The following is a 17,127-nucleotide window of genomic DNA, read 5'->3' as shown; positions in this document are numbered from 1 at the left end:
TTCATAGGCTTCTTATTCATGGGGATCCTAGCCACAGTAATCATTATAGCTTCTACTATCATTGCTGGAATTAGTCTTAACCACACTATCAAACTGCACATGTACTTAAGCAATTTATGGTCAAATCCTCCATTCTAAGCTGTCCTGTGATAGAAAAGTTAGATGTAACATTACACCAACAACTACAATACTCTGAAGAACTAAGACACAAACGGGCTGACTCCTGGTCCTTTTAGAAAGACTTTAACCCTTTCTCTATTAGCTAATGCCCATCTCAAATTGTGGATAACTCAGGGAGTGGAATACTTTTACTGTGTCTCTTTTTATGCCTTTGCAGAATCACCCTCCAAACCACCCAACAGAAAAGAACGATCAGAAGCTTGTCATGATGGTTCTCACATGTAAACTTTGGAAGACAAAGAAAAACAAAAAGGGAGAACTGTAGGGAAATAGCTTTTACTTAAATAAATGGGTTAGAAAAAGGCTTAGGGCAGAAAGCCACCACCACAGGGTGAAAGTGCCCAAGGTTAACTAGCGAGATATTGTAATGGGAACATGAGAAACTTCTTATATCGTCTGCAGGAATTTACTTTGCATCTGGTGCCAATGTACCTGATCACAAACACCACTTGCCCCCCAGATACTTTGCTTCTTTTTTTTAATGTTTATTTATTTTTGAGAGAGAGAGAGAGAGAGGGAGAGAACACATGAGGGATGGGCAGAGAGAGAGGGAAACACAGAATCTGAAGCAGGCTCCAGGCTCTGAGCAGTCAGCACAGAGCCTGACACGGGGCTCAAACTCATGAACCATGAGATCATGACTTGAGCTCAAGTTGGACACTTAACTGACTGAGCCACCCAGGCACCCCATAAGACCCTTTGCTTCTTACACATACAAGTTAATGATTACTAATTGATTTTTTCCATGTTCACGTGTGTAAGATCTTGTTTTCTTCATGTTCACCATGTGGGTACTGTCTTGTGAGGTCAATAAATATGGAGACAAAACCCCTGATTAGACCTTTTATCTCCTCTCTGACATTAGCCTCTCTCATAATCACTTCTGCATCCACTCTCTTGTAGGGCAAGAGAGAACTCCAGACTCATAGTCTGCAACAATCAATGATCTTCAGCTGCTGCTCAATTCAGTCCAAAATGCTCACAGCACTTCTCTCTATAAACAATTCACAATGCAAAACAAGGGGTTCAAATACTAATCAAAGACCTGTAACTTCACTAATAATGTTCCACTTTGCATTGAAAGAGAGTACTACTAAATATCTAAGCATGCTGGCATGTACTATCTGCAAACATTGCCACTAATAACTGTTCACATCCCTATTACATGCATGTCACCCAACCCACCAAGAGGTGGAGTTTACTTCCCCTCCCTCTGAATTTGGGCTAGCCCCGTGACTCACTTTGACCAATAAAATATGGTGGAAGTGATGCTATGCCAATTCCAGATCTAGACCTCAAGAACGGTTTCCATATTCACACACTTGGAATCCAGTGACCATGCTATAAAAGAGACTGGACTAGATACCAGGAGAAATGAGGCCTTAATGGAGAACAAAGATGTCCCATCTACAACCAACACAAGACATGTGAGTGACGCTTTCTTGGACATTCCAGCCCCAGCCAAGCTCTGAAACTGAAAGCATCTGCTGCATTAGTGATGCTAAGTGACATCACGTAGAGCAAAAGAACCACTCAGCTGAGCATAGCCAACTTACAAAATTGTGAGAAATAAGCTATTATTGTTTTAAGCCACTATATTTTAGGGCAGTATGCTATGCAGCTATAGTTAACTGATATAAGAAAGTGTGAGTTGCTGATTCTACAAGCCCTGTGCAATTCATCAATGTCATCCAAGGAAGCTAAACAGATCAAATCAACCAGAAAAGCCCATGAATGAAGTTACTTTATTATTGTTTAGTTTCCTGGGGAATTTCGCACTGCCATTTCTGACTTCTAGGCATATGTATTTGTTTTACATTAGAAGCTAAAGTACTCTAATTTCTCATATTGAAGTAAATTTAACATGAATCTCTTATGTACTGTACTGGAAAATAAAAGATAAACTAGATCCAGGCTCTGCTCTCTAAGAGTTTATATTTAAGTGGAAGAACTACATGTACATAAATATTTCCAGTTGAAGCAGAATGTGCTTATTTGATAATCAAATCACATAACTAATAAGTTCAATGGAGGAAAGCGGTCATTCATGTGGGATTTCAATAGGTCAAGACAAAAAGAAGGATACTCCAGGGGCACCTGGATGGCTTAGTCGGTTAAGCGTCCGACTTTCGCTTAGGTCATGATCTCGCGGTTCGTGGGTTCGAGCCCCGCGTCGGGCTCTGTGCTGACTGCCAGCTCAGAGCCTGGAGCCTGTTTCAGTCTGTGACTCCCTCTCTCTCTGACCCTCCCCTGCTCACGCTGTCTCTCTCTCTCTCTCCTAGAAATAAATAAAACATTAAAAAAAAAAAAAAAAAGAAGAAGGATACTCCAGACAAAAGTATCAACAAGAGCAAAGACAAAGAAGCACTGTAGTACAGAGTATTTTCAGGAATGCAAGTTCTCTGACAGCTGAGACCTAGCATGACACAGCTATTCTAGTCCAAGTGAATTACTCTCTGTGCAAGCCCTATTATGTGTTTACCACATGAAGCTGTGAAGAGGGCGGGGGGGGGGGGTCTGAAGGACCCAAAGTTGTAAAATGAAGACCCCTGATGTCAGGGTGTTAAAACAAATGATCTATAAATCTATCATGTATACTTTTGCTTCTCTTTCACTCTACCTTGCAGGCAGCCAACAATACCATCTGCTTTCCACTTGCTAAATCCTTCCCTGTCTCAAGTTTTACATTTGCTTACTCGTTCATTCATTCAACCAACTTTTTATCAGGCACGAACTATTTGTCAGGCACTGTTCTAGGTGCTGAGGATACAATAATGAACAAGGCAGAAAATGGCCCCGACTTCAGGAAGATAAACAGTGATGAAGGATAGGAAGTAGATAGGGTGGGTGAACAGAGAAAGCTTGAAGAGTGCATATTTGACCAGAGATGTGACTGAGTCAGAAAGCAAGCCATGGGACCATGTGGGGAAAGAACATTCCAGGCAGAGGAATGAGAAAACGCAAAGGTCCTGAAATGTCTGCAATATTCAAGGAAGGAGGCTAGTGAGTGAGGAAAAGAGGTGAAAAAGGAGATCAGAGAGAAAGCAGGGATCCAGTTCACATAGGGACTTATAGGTAATGACCCACACTTTGGATTTTGTTTTCCGTGTAATGGGAAGCCTATCTGTTTATGCTCTTTCCCAGCCCTACCCCAGCCCCAGCAAGCCTCTACTGATCACTTCTCCTTCCTGTGCATGTATCACCTGTCCTTTTATTTGTCGCCCAGTCTATATTCAGTGGATTTCTGTTCATCTCTAATGTATCAATCCTATTTCCTCAACTATGCCTCAAGGACAAGAACTGTATCAGATTCTCCTCAGCATTTCCAGGGCTTGGCACCTACATGGTGCCCAATAAATCTTTTTGGAAGGTGATAATGATGATGTAATCCCTTGGAGTCCTTTCCAGCTGTAAGATCTATGTTTCCTTTGAACTCTTTTGACAAACTGGTTTGCGCTATGACTCAGAGGACTGACATCTTCCTAGATATTTTGAGATTACAGTCATCCATTAAATGACTGGGATGAATCACACCAGAGTTTTTATTTAAATGAAGCCTCTACCACTTGGAATGGGGTCCCCTTAAGTGGAACTACTTATTAGCATTTGTACTTTAAGCCATTTGAACTTCAGGAGAGGCATAAATTGCTATTAAGTAAATGCTATCCTGATATGATCCCCACACCAGCGATTAAAGATGGCCTCGAATTCTTTGCTGCTTCTCTTAATGAAAGGCGGAGGATAATTCCCCCTCACCTGGAGTCTGGGTTGGTCTTAGGGACTTATCTGACCAATAAAATGTGGGAGAATTAGTGTTCTAGGACTCATGGGGCTAGGTCACAAGAAGCCTTGAGCCTTAAAGTTTCTGCCCACATCTTTTGGAGACACTCCATCCAGAAACCTAGCTGCTCAGCTGTGAGTAACCCCCAAGCACCATGAAGAGACGATGTGTTGGTGCTCAAACCAACAGCCACAGCGAAGTGCCCTGCCAAGAGCCAGCATCAACAGTCGACCACACCAGCCCAGACATAGGAGTAAAGAAGTGATCTTAGAAGTGGCTCTTCCAGCCCCGGCCACTTCAACTGACATCTTGTGGATCAAAAACAAACCACAAAGCTGAGTCTTTCCTAAGTTCTTAACCCACGCAGTAAAATGGTTCTTTGAATCTGCCATATTTGAGGGCAGTCTGCTACACACTAGTTTTTTAATTTAAAAAAAAATCATAGAACATCACTACTCCCAAAAGAGCCTCCCCTCCAATCATTTATAAAAATGATAAGATTTGTCCTTTGTCCAACAAACTGCTCTTCCCAGAGATCTGACCCATAGACATGAGGAAGACAAATTAGGTGATTTTGAATGACTACTCTGAATCAATCGTACCACTAAAATTGCAGGCCAACAAAAGTCACCTGAAAGACATCCATTGTAAAAGCCACAGCATCCATTTGGATTATACAGGTCGCAGAATTAATGCTATTGGCCAAATTATACATATTTTCACTCAGTCAACCAACAGGTAAGAAAACAACTTAGAGTGTAAGAAAACAATTTAGAGTTGACCCTTGAACAGCGTGGATTTGAACTACGTGGATCCACTTACACATGGGTTTTTTCAGTAAATACAGTACAGTACGGTAAATGTATTTTCTTTTCCTTATGATTTTCTTAATAACACTTTCCTTTCTCTAGCTTACCTTATTGTAAGGAGACAGTATATTGTAAATAAAAATACAAACTACGTGTTAATTGACTGTTTATGTGATTGGCAAGGCTTCCAGTCGACAATCGGCTAATTAGCAGGTAACTTTGGAGAAGTCAAAAGTTATTTGCGGATTTTTGACTGCACGGAGGGTCGGCACCACTAACCCTCACGTTGTTCAAGGATCAACTGTATTATACTACTTAAAAACATGGGTGGGACTTAAAACAGAAATTAAACGCACAATTCTATCATAAAAATAAAAAGAACCAACTGCTAAACAATGATTACATGCAATACTAGGAATTTCTGAAAATTATTCTCAGACGCTACCAGAATGGAAAACACTCAACTGTAAATGGTCCTTCTCCTTCAGACCATCCTTTTTTCTGTACAAAGAAGTTCTATTATGAAAACAAAAGCTCCTCAAAATGGGCAGGCATTTTTAGCCCCATCAGTATGAATATCAGTTTTCCCCAACAACAGCCATTTCAGATCCTACATGTGAGAGGCTTCTGGGAAAGCAGCCCGCTCGTTTTATACCCTCCTCCTCTTCCTACCCCCCACTACCTTCTTCAAATCATGTTTGGCTCTTCAAAAAAAAAAAAAAATACACACAATACAGAGCCATTATGTGGCGCCAAGGGTAGGGAGCAGGGGTAATGCGAAGAGAACAAATTTTGGTAGTAAATGCTTTAGAGCATCAATTTTTCACATAAACTACTACCTTATAGTGTGTCTAATCATATTCCACCACTCACAGTTTTCATAATATGAACTCACACTCACCACTGGTATGCCATTTTTAATTAGCAATAATCACGCCTTGGATAAACCTTACTGGCTACGATACTACCACTGCACAAAGCTCGGTATGCCATTTTTAAAAATCAACAGAAGAAAGTAAGTTCTTAAGAAAACACCCTACAAGCTAGAGGTATAAATAACAATATGAAAATGGCAAAATGCTTTTAACAGAAAATATCACCTTCCAGATTTCTAAGCACGTGTATTTGCTTGAAAAATAATTCATTATCAATAACAACAATAAAATCATAACAAAAGGAACTAAATGTCAACATTTATAGCACTAGCAGCTATCTGGGTACATACATTTTTCAAAAGAGAACTCCAGAATTTAATTAGAGAAAACACACTAACCTCTGATAAAAATACTTAATGAAAGACTAATGATTTCCTTCACACAGAAATCATTCCTTCAGCAGCAGTAAATCATTAAGTCAGCATAACACATGTCTAAAAACACATGTATTTACATTCCCACACTGCATAACATTTCTAAAACTGCTTAAAAGGCACAAGTAGCTGGTAACACCATCAAAAGCAAACACAGTGACATTTTGGCTATGTGGCTCTCACTATCAATAAAATGAAAGTTAACCAGGAATTTAAGAAATGTAGCAGAGAACATAAATCATGGTCTTTTCATTTCAGTGAGAACATTAGCAGCTCTGTGTCTTCCAGCCTCAGGAGCCATTACTTACATGTGAAAATCAAAAGAAAGGGAAGGTGTTTAAGCTAATAATGAAAGCAAGTTTGGCTAAATGCCAAACCACATGATACTAAGTTTCTTGCACCTTATTTATTACCAAGAGAACTAAAACCTGCTCAATGGTCTTCTCTAATGCCAAAGCACCACGATGGGGGAAATGAGTACATTTCAAATTTACTTCTTCAAATCACTAACATGGCCTGACATGTTCAGGCAGACAGGAGCCTGTCACCAGGGTATAGAGGATTTACATTTTCTACCTCAAATGGTCCTGACTCAGAAAAAGACCTGTTATTAATACATAGGCACACAAAAGGGAATCTATAGTATATAAGAATTGGATCATGATGCTTCTGACTTTCCTCAGAGTCCCAAATACAGAAAAATTTAATAATTTTAAACATCAAATTCTTTTATTCAATCAAGTATTTTTTCAGTTTCAAGAATCTCTCTGATTACCTGGTCCATGGATGCAGCTACTCAAAAACTAGTTACTGAGGGGGCAGGCACTGTCCTACAGGGCAGGGGCTGTCCTGGGCACCGGGGACAAAGAGCAGCAGCCCTACTTCTCAAGGAGCTTCCTTCCAGTCTAAGGAAGGGTAACTCACTGGTCAAGTAAAAACAAATTCAATCCAGATTCAGATCATGTTAAAAGTTACAAAGGAGAGAAAATAGGATGACATGATAGAAGGTGACTTACGAGGGCTCTAATCTGGACTGGCCGGGTAGGCCTTGCTGAAGGGGCCTGACACCTCAATTACCAGAAGGGGCTAATCATGACAGGAGGAGGAGCAGGGCACACTGGAGGAAGGAACAGCTAGAACAAAGGCCTCGGCAGAAACTGCCCTGGGCACCGGGAGCAGCCGCCAGGAGACCTGTGTGGCTGGAACACGGTGAGGGAGAACACAGATGAGACCGGAGCAGCTTTCCAATCACAAGGGCCTCATGGGCTCTGATAAGGGGTTCACACTGCATCTCAGTACAATGGAAAACCACCGCGAGAGGGTTTGCTCAGAGGAGTTACACGCTGCTGTGTGGAAAATGAACGGTACTCCCATATGTGTAGAAGCTACTGCAATTCTCCTGGCAAGGGATGGAGATAAGTAGACATATCTGAAGAACATTCTAGAAGGTTGGATAATGGAACAGATGTTGGGGAGGAGGGTTGGTGCAGCAGAAGATGAAAGCAAGGATGATGATTGCCAGGTTTTAAGCTGGAACCACGAGAAATCAATATTTCCGTCTGGGTTCGCTCCCTCATTTCTTCCCCAGGTGGACAGTTGGGATTAGAAACTGACCTTCTACATCCTAATCCAGAAGTCTTTTAATTAAGAGTATTAAATTGAGATTTCCAGATTAAATAATTTCCAGTTTTTCTATTTTGCCATTACTATTTACACAAAAACTCAGAATAATTTCAAGGTAAGTATGCATTGAAAATCAAAAACATACACAAATCTACATGTGATAGAATTTCATAGAATTAACACACACATGCACACGCACACACATACACACACACATACACACACACATACACACACACACACAGGAAGTACATATTAAGGCTATCCCAGTAAGGTCTATATTTAAGTTAATAGTACCAATGTCAGTGTCCTGCTTTTGACAATGCATTATGGTTATATAGAAGATACTTTTGGTTGGGGAAAACTGAGTGAAAGATCCCTAAGAAAACTCTGCACTACTTCTGGAACTTCTGGTCTTAAATCATTTCAAAGTAAGTAGTCATTTTTAAAAAAATCTTGTCCAAGGACACAGAAGCAGTGGGAAACAGCCAATATCTAAGCCTAGACCAACTGATTTCTCATTCTTTTGAGTATACCACATTTTTTACTCAAAACTTCTTTGTATTAAAAGGACCTTAAGGAAGGCGGGGGGGAGGGGGGGAAGCAATACCTGATTGACACCTGTCTTCTTGCTTTCTAAAGAGAAACTGCCTTTTTGCCCCTTTTGAACATACTAATAATCTTTGGCTGTGTTCACTTCTGCCAAGAACACAGCAGCATGCAATCAGCAACCATGCAGTCAGCAGCCTTGGAGCCAAAATCTACCTTTGGCTGGTCCTGCAAGTCTACAGTAGGTGCAAAGAAACACTCATCCTAAAACAATTAAAATGTCTATTTTATGTCTGTTTTCATTTCCCAAGTGAATGGCACAAAACAACATAAATGATTTAAGTCATTTGTGAAATGAATCAGAATGGAGCTTATCAAATGTGAATGGCCCAGAGTGTGGGAAAACAGTGCCCTCAGGGTGGGTGCTTTTACCTCACTTATCCAGGGCCGCTGCTATCAACAGTGCCAAAAGACCACTGTGCCCCCATCCACAGGCTCACCACAGCACCTATAAGGTGAATTTGCCTGGAAAGAGTTGTAGGGGGTTGGCTTGGTTGTTTGCTTTTGTGCAGGGTGGAGAGAAGATGGGAGAAATGGAGATAAAGTTTCCAGGTGGTGGCACAGTGTGACCCTGAAAAGCATCAAAGAACAGGTTGAGACACTTCCTTCTCACAAGGGCAACTGCAAGGTTGAGCGAGCGCCATGTCGTGCAGAACCACAGTCAGCTACCACCCGGGATGTGGGATTCTCAGTCCCCCCCCCCCACCCCCCGCCAAAGCCCATCACTATCAGACCTAACAGCACCAACCTAAAGCCAACTTTGTTGAGTTAAAATGAAAAACAGACTGCAAGTCTCTATCTTAGCTAAAATCTGGGGAAATCTGGAAGGTATGGGGCAGATAAATCAGCCCCAGAAGATGGCAGATGGAGTGATGGTCTCTCTCCCTAGGCCAGTTTCCTCACATTCAAGGCTCGACCCCCACATCCCACCCTCTCAAGCCCAAACCAATGCCTAGACATTAAGAATATCCATCAGCTCATCTCTCTCTTACCCGCCTCTCTCTCTTTCTCTAAAAACATCAATTCTTCATTTGAGCCAACCAACCTATTTGCTATCCTTCCCCTCACAGAACTCACTCATTCAAGGACCTACTTTGTAAAAAGGGCAGGTATATAATTCAGAAAACAAAATGGCACTGACGACACTACTAAAGGCAAGAAGAGAAGCTGAGGAAAGGTCATTCCATTGGAACATGATAGGTTTAATGTTCCAGCAAAGCATCTTGGGAAAGTATCTTGGAGGAAGTACTCAGCATCTACTGTGGACTGGCTTCTTCCCTATAATCATGACTACTTTCCTTGCGACCCAGAGCTGCCCTAGAAGCATTCCCTGCTTTACCCTCCTCCCCGCTAAGATCACTCTGTCCTGCTTCAGGCTCTGGTGAAACTCCATTCTCAGTAGGCCGCTGTTAAGAAATTGACAAGCATGTTGCCCCTGTCTTGCCATCAAGACTACAAACTCTTTAAAGGGCCTTCTATTTCTGATGTAATCACTTTGACGCCTTTTAGAGCCCACAGCACTCTGTGACCACTCAAAATGCATTGTTAACAAATGCCTTAGGGGATTGAGAAACCTCATATAGCCACACTTCTAAATAACAGACAGAAATAGCACAATGGCTGTCACGGGAATGGGAAGAAATTTCTTACCCTTGCTTGGCATTACTTGTCCTGAGGTTTGAGTTTCAGTGGTAAATGATTCCCTTCAAAGGAGGTGAAAACAAAGACAAGATAGGGGGTTGTGAAAAATATACAAAATATATGACAGATGAGAACAAAAGCCAAATGCTCATGACGGCAAACCTTGCTTAACTCTTTTTGTGGTTAGCACTCAAATGCTAACATTATCTCATCACCCCAATACTTCATTTTGGGACTAAACCATGAGTAAGTATACGGGATAAGCTGAAATTAAATCCTCGTGTGAATGTGCAGAGTACAAAGGAGTTTTATCTGTTTGGTTTACCTAATTCTTTTTCTCTTACGTACAATTTTAGAAATGAAAGAAAAGGTTCAATGGCCCTGGTATGATGAATCACTTCTGGCAAAATTTAATTCAAAAGAAATGGCAAAGATAATGACATGCTTTCACAGGAAAAGTTTGCCCTGAAGAAGAGCCTCTCCACTTTTGACTCTCAAAACAATTTTAGAACCAAACATTAGCTTTAATCCAGCATTCTGGTAAGCACCAAGAGAAGAAAGGTAAACAAAACTGATTCCTGCCATGCAAAGCTATTTTCTGGCTTGTCTAACTCTTTATACGAAGTGTGGCGCAGACCTTCTCTGTGAAGGTGCAAATGGTAAATATTTTTTGGACTTTGTGGGCCAAAAATTCTCTACTGCAACTACTGAACTCTGCCAGTATATGTGAAAGAGACACAGACAACATATAAGCAAATAAGAATGGCTTGTGTTCCAATAAAACTTTATTTATAGACACTAAAATTTGAATCTCCTATAATTCTCACATGTCATGAAATATTCTTTTGTGTTGTTTTTTTGTTTCAGCCCTTTGAAAAGGCAAAGACCATTCTAAGCTCACAGGCCACACAAAGGCAGGGTAGTGGACTGGACAGGGACCACAGGGACTTGGCCATAGGTTGCCAGTCTCTGCTTTATATCAAAGGCAAGGTGGTAGCAAAAAGTCAAAATTAGCTTGGAAACTTCAGCTTGCTTCTAAAAGAAGGTTACTGGGAAAGGAAGAAGAGAATGTGAATAGAGAAGGAAGAAGGGATGCCACGAGAAGTCAGGAAACTGCAGCCTAAGGGTTGAGAAACCCAAGTAAAAAAGGTGAAAGCTTGAGGGTGTGGGGAGAGGGTAGAAAAAAAGAAGCAGGATGCCAAGTTTCTAGGGCATCTGTGGGAAATGAAGGGATGAAAGGGAAGTCAGCTAATGAGTAGCCCAGGATAGGGGCTATAGATTAAACTGTGAGAAAGCTAAACATCATAAAAATGCAGATTAACCAAGCAGCCCAGAATTTAAGAACTGAGATTACTATGTGTACAAAATTATTCTCTTAGCAGGCAAGGACAGTTTGTCCTTACAAGTCTGGTGGGGTATGTGCCTGTTGGAGAGGGTGATTTTCATTTTGCTTTTATCTTGTGCAACTGTACTTAGGAATATTAGTTCAAGGGGGCCAATTGTGAAAGCCTCAAGTCTTCAGTCTTAGAATTTCCCTCATCCTTTTTTTTTTTTTTTTTGAGAGAGAGAGAGGGAGGGAGGGAGAGAGGTAGAGAGAGAGAGAGAGAGAGAATCTTAAAACCTGGCTCCATATTCAGCATGGAGTCCAATGCAGGCCTCGATCCCACGACCCTGGGATCATGACCTGAGCCAAAATCAAGAGTTGGACACTCAACCGACTGAGCCACCCAGGCACCCCAGAATTTCCTTCATCTTTAATATAATTTGGCCCTGGGCAGAGATGGACTTCAGAGGTTCTAATGGCTGCACCCACTCCTATACCTAATCTATACCTCCATGAGAGGAACTTTCACCAGTGAGAAGGTAAAAAACACACCCACATGTGAGATTTCATTGTTACAACAGTTAAAAATAATGCTGATAAAATGGTTTAATAACCAGGCAGGTTAAAAACTGCATGGCACAGAGACCAGAACAAACTGTTTTAAGTTTTGTAAAATGAATGCCTAAAGCCTGGCACCCAGCAAACATTAAATAGCAACCTCTAAGAAATGCCAAAGAATCACTTTCATGGAGGATCAAGAACTAAAGGGTTATTATCTGCTGACTACGGAGGAAGGCTGACAAATAAGATAAAGTTAAAAAAGCAATAATAATGTCATGGGCTGAATTGTTTCCTTCCCAAAAGTCTTCTGTTGAAGCCCCAGCCCCAGTACTTAGGAATGCGACTGTATTGGGAGTCTTTAAAGAAGTAATTAAGTTTAAATGAGGCTATTAGGGTGGCCCTAATCCAATATGAGTGATATCCTTATAAGGGAAGGAAATTAGGACACAAGGACGGGGGGGGGGGGGGGGGGGGGATGGGGGGGGGGGGGAGACGTGTGGGGGACACTGCACACACACACACACACACACACACACACACTGAGGGTAGACGCAGCGAAGCCAATGGGGCCTCTGAAGAAACCAAGCCTGCTGACAACTTGACCTGGGTCTTTTAGCCTCTGGGACTGTTAGAGAATAAATGTTGGTTGTTTAAAGCTACCTAGTCTGGATATTTTATTACGGCAACATGAACTAAAGAATATAAACAGTTATGATGCCCGGAGATGAAGAGGAAGGTGAGGGGAGCAAGAGAGAGGCTACCACAAATGCATACACTCAACCAACATTTATTGGTCCCAGTAAGTATTTTGCAACATGCTACGTTCTGAGTCTACAAGGATGAAAAACTCAGTTCTTGCCTTCGATGAACTCACAGTCTACTCGAGGACAAAATTTTCTAACACAGTATGGATGTGCCATAAGAGAAATATTCCCCTGGTGCTTTGGAAACACAGAGGAGGGGGTTCTCAGCCAGCCATGGAAGGGGTGCACAGAGCTTCAAGAAAGAGGTGACATCTAGGCCAAGTGCTTCCAAAACACCAAACCAAACAAAAAAATACCACCACGTTCTTCTGATTACTCGAACAGGAATATATTTTTGAACGGGAGAAAAAAACCATGACCGAGGAAGAGGAAGTCTTATGTGAGAGACGGGAGGCCCGCCCTTGGCCGTGTCGTGTTCAGGTGGAGGACTGAGGGCAGCTGGCTACTGGGCCTAGAGACAGTGATACAGAAGAGCTCTCGTTGAGGTGGTCATCAAGCCAGGGGTCCAGGGGCGCAGATGGGCTCCGCCCGAGGAGAACCGTGCCAGTGAGAAGACAAGAATTTAACAGAACTCCAGGGAAGAGAAGCATTTAAGAGGCAAACAGAGCAGGGAGAAGCTGAGGAATAGTAAATGGGGGGACAGGAGGAAAAACAGGACCCAGGAAGGGGGCAACACCGAGAATGAAAGAGAGAGGAGCCCCCAATGTCAGATGCTGCCAAGACAGCAAGTGGCAACCTGAAAAACGCCAGTGGACTTAACCAAAGGTCCCTGGTGACCTCTGGGAAAACAGCTGCAAGGAGCAGAAGTGCAAGGACCACAGCTCGAGAAGTGGATCGCTGTGTTCAGATGGGAGGACATTCGTGAAAACCCCAGGAAATAAAAGCTGCCTGAGTCATCTTCTGGGCCCGGTAAGGGAGGAGGGGTCAGACGACATAGCGGCAGTTGCAACACCAGTGCTGGGGGGCTGAGGGTGGGGGAGAGTCTCATTCTGTTCTTCCAGCCTTCTGGGAGCTGCTAGAACAGAGTGGAAAGGAGAGAAGTGAGGCAAAGGAGAAAAATGGCATTTACCGACGACCCGTGGGGCACTAGCTAACACGAAAAACACCACCTACATTTACACAGCACCTTATGTTTTGAAAGATTCGTTCGTATACCCTCTCATCTAACTTCAACAACTACTCTTAGAGAAGAGTAGAGGCAGCTCTGTTGTACACATGAATTAAAATGTAGAGGAAAAAATAAAAACAAAATAATCTAGCTGCCATCACAAAGCAGATAAAGGTAAGAGCATGACTTCATCCAGGGCCTAGACCCAATATCTCCAGACACTCACCCCGCATTCTCACAGAAAGAAATGCCTATGGCTCTGGGCTGGGTCTCAGCTTCCTCCTATGAAAAAATGGGAACAATAATAGTCTGTACCTCACACTATTAACAAACGTAAGGCACTAAGGGGCTGGATCACGATAAGTGCTCGATAAATGTGAGTCACTATTAGCTCACACTCAAGGAGCAGAGCGCGCACACCCAGCATACACTGGGTGTCCATTCCTGGTGAGCAGGACTAGCTGTCCAAACCAGAAACCCAGGAACCACGCTGGAGTCTTCTTTCTCCCTCAGCCCACAGTTCAACCAGGCACTGGGTCCTTCTAACCCCGTGCTTCTCAACTTTAGTGTCATCATTGCTTCTCTAGGCCTTTTCAGACAGTTTTTCCCTATGAGCATCGCTGCCATGACATTTTAACAACATGGATAACTGCTTATCTGTTTATGGACTGTGGCCCTACTGAATCTTAATATCTGAGGGGCTTTTTTACACCTCTCCCCCAACCAATTTTCACCTTGGGAAAATATCCCCTTGGGACCACCCCCCCATGAAGAAGTATGTAATAATCCTTCCTCCTAAATCTCTCTAAACCCATCCCCCGCTTCTCTATCCTTAATGTCAGTGCCTAGTCCTCACCATTTTTCATCTAGATTGTTCCAACAACTTCCTAACTGGACTCCTTGCCCCTATTTCGGCCAGCTTCCCGTCCATTTGACACCAAAGGAGGCTTTCTAACTGCAAGTCTATTCACGTCAATCCCTTTCTCAAATTTCATTAGTTGTGCTCCATCACAGATTGAACCTTGACATGGCACTCAAGGCCCCTGTGCAGCAGCACTGGGCCTGAGCCCCCAGCCCTAGCTGCTGTCACAACACACCACCCCATCCCCAGGCACTCAGTGCATACAACGTACAGCCATTGCCTCCATGCCTTGGCACTTTCTGTTACCTCTGCTTAGAAGGCCCTTCCCCTCTGCCTTCCTAGGGAACTCCTACTTCCCCTTCAACACTCAACTATACACACTCTCTAAAGCCTTTCCCAATTCGGTCTTACCACAGGCTAGGTGGAGTCATTCTGTCCCTTGCACATAGCTCTCTCTGTCACAACTCTTCAGTTACCTCTAATGGTAATAATGACAACAACTAACATTCACTGAACGTTAACTAGATGCCAGACTCTAGTCTAAGCACCTTCCATGTATCACCTCATTTATCTGGAGCAACCTGAGGGCAGGAATCATACGTTAGTAATTTCTTTTTTTTTTTAATATTTTTATTTATTTCTAGGAGAGAGAGAGACAGCGTGAGCAGGGGAGGGTCAGAGAGAGAGGGAGACACAGACTCTGAAGTAAGCTCCAGGCTCTGAGCTGGCAGTCAGCACAGAGCCCGATGCGGGGCTCGAACCCACGAACCGCGAGATCATGACCTAAGCAAAAGTCGGATGCTTTACCGACTAAGCCACCAGGCGCCCCATTCATTTCTGTACCTAACCTTCCATATTCCTAGCAAACAGAAATTCAATAAATGCTCCCTGAAATAATGCAGGAAGCAAAGTTTTGGAGTTTCTCATATCTGCTCTTTCCTCTGACTTATACAGCCCCTCCTACAATGGTTTATAGTGTTTACTCTGATAATAAGGAGGGGGATGGGATAGGATTATTCCGCCAAAGGTTTTAACAGTTTCTTTGAAATACACTCCGTGATTTAATGAAAACAGTCATTAGGAATGCCTTTCCAAGTACAAACAGGGGAAAATATCTCATGTGCCATCCAGAACACTCACATATTTACAAATCTAGTCAATGTGAGGGATATAAATAGATTTTAAAATGCCACGGGCAAGAACTTAATCACCTATAGTGGAGCAGCTTGAGAAAAACAATGAAGAGAAAAGATTTAGAAACATAATATTTAAAAGCATACACACAGGAGACCTAGGGGGGAAAACTCAGGTTATATAATATCCTAGTGAAACACTTTGAAATGGGATACTCATAGAAAGATAAACAGAAAAATACTGGAAACAACAGAGTGAAGAATATTCCTCATAGTTCCTTAAGAGTAACTGGAGAAGGTCATTTAAGTCCAGCGCACCCCACCCCCACCCTCTGCTAACTGAAATGAAACAACTAGTGACTAGCCTCAAGGATCATTTAAAAGACTACTTCAAATTGATTCAGAAAGTTTTACTCTCTGAAGAAAAAAATACATTTTTTTACACACACACATATAATCTTCTGAATTTTATTCTTTAGTTGGCATCACATAAGAAACTCCAGATATAAGTGTTAGTATCAAGTAAATAGTAACTTTCCAGTCAAACAACTGGAGTTCAGAAAAGAGAGAGCTTCTCAAACAATGTCTCAAGGTAAAACCCCAAATACTGAATTTCACTACTTGTTTGTTATAAACCATGATTCCCTCTGGGCAATAAGATTATGGATGATTTCCATTGTTTTTGTATCTTTCTAGAGTCTTTGCTTTCTAAGCAACAAATATATGTTGCCTTTATATATGGGGAGAAAAAAGAGCTATTTTCACTTTTTAAAACATTCGTTTTGTTAAACTAGTAAGAATATTTGTTATTAATTTACAAGTCACGTTCATGTACGGCAGCTACATTTCCATTTATGGTAATAAATATATATACTTTAAGTCACTACATCTGATAAGTGCAGTAAGGCCCCAGAATGATTTGACATACTTCCCAAGAAAATGTGAGGTTTCTATGTTGGCTCATTGAACCTGGGCTCTAGGACAGCTTACCCACAGAATATAGTGAGAGTTAACACTAGACCAGCATCTGGGCCCAGGCCTTAAGAAACTGGCAGCTTCCACTTCCTGCTTCTTGAAACTCAACCACCATACTGTGAGGAACCCCCAGCCACCCCCAGAAAGGCCTATGTGGGGAGGGACTAACAAGCAGCAACAGTTTACCAGAAATATGAGAACACATCTGGGAAATGGCTCCTCCAGCCCCAGTTAAGCCACTCCAACTGACACTGGCTAGAGCAGAAATGAGCTGCCCCTTCTGGGCCCAGCCCAAATTCTACATGCATGTAAAAGTAAGTAACCATTCATGGTCCCAGGGTCGTGGGATCGAGCCCCATGTCAGGGTCTACTCTGAATGTGGAGCCTACTTAAGATTCTCTCTCTCTCTCTCTCTCTCTCTCTCTCTCCCTCTCTCTCTCTCTCTCTC

The 17,127-nt window shown here is 42.3% G+C and overlaps 1 protein-coding gene and 1 pseudogene across 3 annotated transcripts in view; both read right to left on the bottom strand.

Moving 5' to 3' along the window:
* The window catches only part of CRADD (CASP2 and RIPK1 domain containing adaptor with death domain), a 180,332-nt gene that overhangs the window by 149,230 nt on the left and 13,975 nt on the right, over window positions 1-17,127 (bottom strand). The gene's annotated exons all lie outside the window — the stretch shown is intronic.
* On the bottom strand, window positions 5,635-5,752 carry LOC120234687 (annotated as a pseudogene).

The sequence above is a fragment of the Hyaena hyaena genome, unplaced genomic scaffold (genome assembly GCF_003009895.1).
Source record: "Hyaena hyaena isolate Hyena2069 unplaced genomic scaffold, ASM300989v1 scaffold_113, whole genome shotgun sequence".
Classification (NCBI taxonomy): Eukaryota; Metazoa; Chordata; class Mammalia; order Carnivora; family Hyaenidae; genus Hyaena; species Hyaena hyaena.
Note: the sequence above shows the minus strand (reverse complement) of the source record. Positions and strands in the feature narration are given on the sequence as shown.